The sequence below is a fragment of the Balaenoptera acutorostrata genome, chromosome 4 (assembly GCF_949987535.1).
Source record: "Balaenoptera acutorostrata chromosome 4, mBalAcu1.1, whole genome shotgun sequence".
Taxonomy (NCBI): Eukaryota; Metazoa; Chordata; class Mammalia; order Artiodactyla; family Balaenopteridae; genus Balaenoptera; species Balaenoptera acutorostrata.
The window spans coordinates 77,883,213-77,888,045 of record NC_080067.1 but is presented as its reverse complement, the minus strand read 5'-3'; the positions used below and the strand labels follow the sequence as shown (position 1 = coordinate 77,888,045).

Genomic DNA, 4,833 nt, shown 5'->3' with positions numbered 1-4,833 from the left:
CAACCAGTCTGAGTGGCTTCATCCTGGGTTCCTGGGCAGCGTCAAAGGAAATGCAGAGCCATCACCCCACTTGTTTCCCCAGAATGGACTAATCTAGAAGATTTTCTGTGAAGGAAAAAGTGCATATCACACACACACATACACACACACACACACACACCCCAGTTGTTTGTCGCAAGCATGTGCTGCATATTCTCTCAGGGTCCACCTTGTGTCCCATCCCTTCCCCTGACTCCTATCTTAATGGAGAGGTTTTTGATGACACAGCCTGGACTCATCAATAACTCATTCTTAGTAAATCGTCTCTGTTAGAATGAAGGACTTGCTTTCCATATATTTCTCCCTTTCAACATCAGATCAAAAGGAAAGAAAAAGATGACTCACCATCTCCTGTTCTCCCAGTGAACTTGTATGACTGTCTCTTTCCTCCTGAACCTGGGTCTCTCAAACTGCTAGCTTTCCATCTCTACTCATATTTCTTCTTAAGAAATTTAACCACTGTGGAGTATTTTTCAAATGGATGAACACTTCTAACAAAAACTGCTTTCTTGATGGGTCCATATCCTTTTGACTTTCTAATATTTAAAAATGCATTTGGATACAAAGGCCTTCCCCATCTACCTTATCTGGAATAAGTCCTACGCTCCTGTCCACCCTGGCTCACCTTTCTCTATTTATATAGCCCCACTCATTTTTAAAATCAAGTTTTGTTTGTTTGCTTGAATTTTTGGTCTGTCCTCCCCTGCTGGGCTGTAAGCTCCATGAGGGCAGAGACCACATCTGTTCTGCTCTCCAATGTACCCCCAGCACCTAGCAGAGTGCCTGCCATGTAGGAGAATCTTGTTAGAACATTTGTTGAATGGATAAATAAAGTAGACTGTACATAATAAGTGATATATCACTTAGCTAATTAATTTTAAATAAGTTTAACAAATTTAAATAAATTTCCTTAGCTAATTAAAAGTGAAATGCAGGATGAAGTAGAGTGGAGGGTAAGCAATGCCAGCTTTGTCAGGATTGAGTCTTTAGAGAGTGGAGCAGAGTACATAGGAGCTAACAGAGCTGACGGGTCAAACAAAGGCACCTGTCATCGTGGGTGTAAATGCCCACAGCTGCCCAGAGGTCAGGGAAGCTGAGGGAGGACCTAGGGGAGGTGAGGGCAGATATGGGCCTGGTCACTGCTTCATGCAAAGGAGGTGGGCCAGCAGATACACAACCCTATGTGTGAGCTACAAAATGACTGCTGCTTCACTTCCACCCTCCAAATCTCACATGAGAATCCCTCTGGTGGCCCACCCTACCCAAAAACATGAAGGAAAGGAAAGTGTAATGTAGCCTAACCAAGTTAACACATTACAAAGCCACTATAGTAGGCACTCACTGTTTGTTGAAGGACTGCTTGAATGAATGAATGCTTGAACAAATGAATGATTGAATGAGCTGGCATGGCAGCAAGAGGCATTTGGCCATCTTGTCTCACCAGAATGAGCACTCTGTGAGGGATGGGATTTTTGCAGGTTTCATTCATTGCTGAATCCCCAGTACATGGAATGGTACCCAGCCCATGTGGGTGCTTAAGAAAATTTTGTGGAACGAATGTTGAATGGTTCTGGCCCAAAGTCAAAAGGACTTGTGTGGAGTCACTAGAAGACAAAACTGAATGAAAATTTTTCTTTGGTACAGGGTGTGGGAAATGCATGAGGAGCCATTTTATACATTTAGCATAAATGGGCATGACGTGAAACAAAGGCAAAACCATATTTCCTTCTCTTACAACATATCTCAAGAGAACAAAATATAAAATCGTTGTAGTGACAGTGGAGCAAATATCATAAATAATATGTCAGTTATAGAGAAGCTTGGCTACTAAGAGCCAAGAATCCTGGCTAAGGGGGACGAGAGGGGAGAGGAAAAGTGAGTTAGAAACATTTTATTCACAGCTTTCTCCAGGTCCAGGTGGGAAGCTACAAAGCAGAGTAAATCCTAGAAGTGGCCTTGACCTGCTGTGAAACCTGACAGGACACGGATACCCCAGGGCCAGAGTTATTCAATTACAACCAGGCTATACCCTGAGGCAGACTCCTAGAACTTAGTCCTGGGAGGGCTCAAGGTTTAGCTCAAATATTCCACTTCTCTGTTGGAAGGTCTCTGTCGGAAGAGATACACATGAACTCTGATGCAATTGGAGCATCACTTTCACCTTTTTGTCTCCCTGCCCCTCATATGATCTCATTTTTGTTTCAAAAGATACATGCCTCCTCTCTATAACTCTTCTACAACCCTATCCCTATATATCAGAAATACCAAATGGTAACCATGGTTCTCTCTGGCTGGTGGAATTACTGGCTTTCATATGCTTTTCTTCTTTGTATTTTCCTGTGTTTTCCACTTTTTTTGAACTTGAATTACTTCTGTAATCATACACACCAAACAGTATAAAAGTACTCTTAAGTACTATAACTAAGGGTAACTGGAGCAATGAAAAAGAGAACTATTGTTTGCATGTTTTCAAAATAAATATTGCCAGCAGCATCTTACATCTCAGCATGAGCAACTTAAAGTGTAGATGCTGCTTCTAAGCTACAATATCATTGATATGTGAGATACCTGTGATATAGCAACAATATGGTACTTGTACTTGGTACTGAATTTCTTCTAGATGTAGCACCCTAGGAAAGTTTATGATCAGCCAAATGTTGTTGGTTTTCAACTTAAATTAGACTTTCTTTGATCTTTATACCTGATATAAACTAAAAGACCCTCTATTTGTCCACAAAAACGCAATAAAGAAAATGAGATAACTTTCCATTTATTATGTGTGGTATCTGCAGAATTACAGACCTAAATATAAAAGAAAAGATGTCAAGGTGCCAGCAGCAGCACCAGATTCAAGATGGCAGCCAGCAGGAGGCTGATGAAGGGGCTTGAAAACATCCTCAAATGTGAGATGAAAAACTTCCTTTACATCTAGGTTGATGAAGCTAATTTGTTGACCTGGCAAGGGCTTATGGTTCCTGACAACCCTCTATATTGATAAGGGGGCCCTCAGAATCGAAATCAACTTTCCAGCAGACTACCCATTCAAGCTACCAAAGATCACATTTAAATCGAAGATCTATCACCCGGAACATGGATGAAAAAGGGCAGGTCTGTCTGCTGGTAATTAGTGCTGAAAACTGGAAGCCAGCAACCAAAACCAACCAAATGAACCCCCCAGCACAAGGACAGTAAAAGATTCTGTAAGAACGTTGAAGAGTTTACAAAGAAATATGGGGAAAAGCGACCTGTGGACTAAAATCTGCCACAGCTGATTCCAGGGTGTGAGCAGAGACCCTGAGCAGTGCATTCAGATATCCCAAAAAGCAGGACTCCGTGGAAAATTGACATGTGCCACCGCCCAGCATCCGCTTGCGGCAGTTACTAATTTTCTACAGTTTTCATAATCAAAACTGGTCTAGGTAACCTGTAAAGAAAGGATTAAAATTTTAAGATGTTCTAAGAAAAAGAAAAAAAAAGATATCAATAAATGGTGTCAGTGGACATGAAAAATGTGGTTACCACTGTGTCATGGATCTAATAAGCAGTATAATGCAAAAAAAACAACAACAACAGAAAAGAAAACTAAACTGAATATTTGGCTTTAAATTAAAGCCAGGGCATGGGCTTCCCTGGTGGTGCAGTGGTTAAGAATCTGCCTGCCAATGCAGGGGACATGGGATCGAGCCCTGGTCCAGGAAGATCCCACATGCCGCGGAGCAACTAAGCCCGTGTACCACAACTACTGAGCCTGTGCTCTAGAGCCTGCGAGCCACAACCACTGAGCCCACATACCACAACTACTGAAGCCCACACACCTAGAGCCCGTGCTTTGCAAGAAGAGAAGCCATCGCAATGAGAAGTCCGCGCGCAGCAACAAAGACCCAAGCAGCCAAAAATAAAATAAATTTATTAAAAAAAATTATAACCAGGGCATATTTGAGGACCAAGTTTTATGATTCATCCCTATTTTCATAGCAGGTTAAAACCCATTGACAATAAAAAAGTATCAAAGTTTCTTCACCCAAATATCTCCAAACAAATCACTAGAGGTGTCCTCAGTAAAGTGGATATGGAAGATTAAGATCATTCTAGACTTTGGAGAGCTAAATTTTATGTTTCCTCCTGCCCTAATTCTTGGTAGAGGTGAGTCAATAAGAGGAAAACTCACTTCTGTCCCCAGGTCACAGCCCTGGTCTTCCTCTGCTTCTCCTCTTCTCTCAGACTTCTTCCTTATTTTATCCCCAGGTTGGGTGCTTCAGCTAAGCTAGGCCCAGGGCCCTCCTGAGGAGTGAAGGCTTGGACTGAGGACAAGCTCACTGCCATCTCCCATCATTTGTATCCAGGCAAAAGTGGGTGAAATGAGCATCAAGGGCAGTCTTGGGAAGGGAGTGAAGGATGGAGACAGAGGGAGAGTCAGCAAAGGGGAACTGGCTGCCTGAGAAGCATGTGGAAGGGAAAGGAGCAGTCCTCTTGGACGGGGAGAATTGCAGGAACGCTGTATGTACGTGTCTGTGTCCCAAGTTTGGTTTGCACTAGATGAGAGAGTGACCTCTTTTTCCCACAAAGAACGCTTGTCCAAAATCAGCCAGGCACTTCGTCCTATGCTCTCCAGATCAGCTCAGGGCTCTCACTAACTTTGCAAGGCTGGTTCTGATCTGACCACTAGAGGCTTATCATAAAGAGTCTGCCTTTCTCCTGGAGTCCAAGGACCTCAGCTCTCGGCCACACACAATCACATAGATATATAATTAATATATCTATGATAAACCCTCCTCAAATAATCAGTTCTTCAAT

General features: G+C 42.6%; 1 pseudogene; it reads left to right on the top strand.

Annotated features, from left to right (window-relative positions):
* The first annotated feature begins 2,893 nt into the window (after nucleotides 1-2,893).
* LOC114236415 (ubiquitin-conjugating enzyme E2 L3-like) lies at nucleotides 2,894-3,295 on the top strand (annotated as a pseudogene).
* The last annotated feature ends 1,538 nt before the right edge of the window (nucleotides 3,296-4,833 follow it).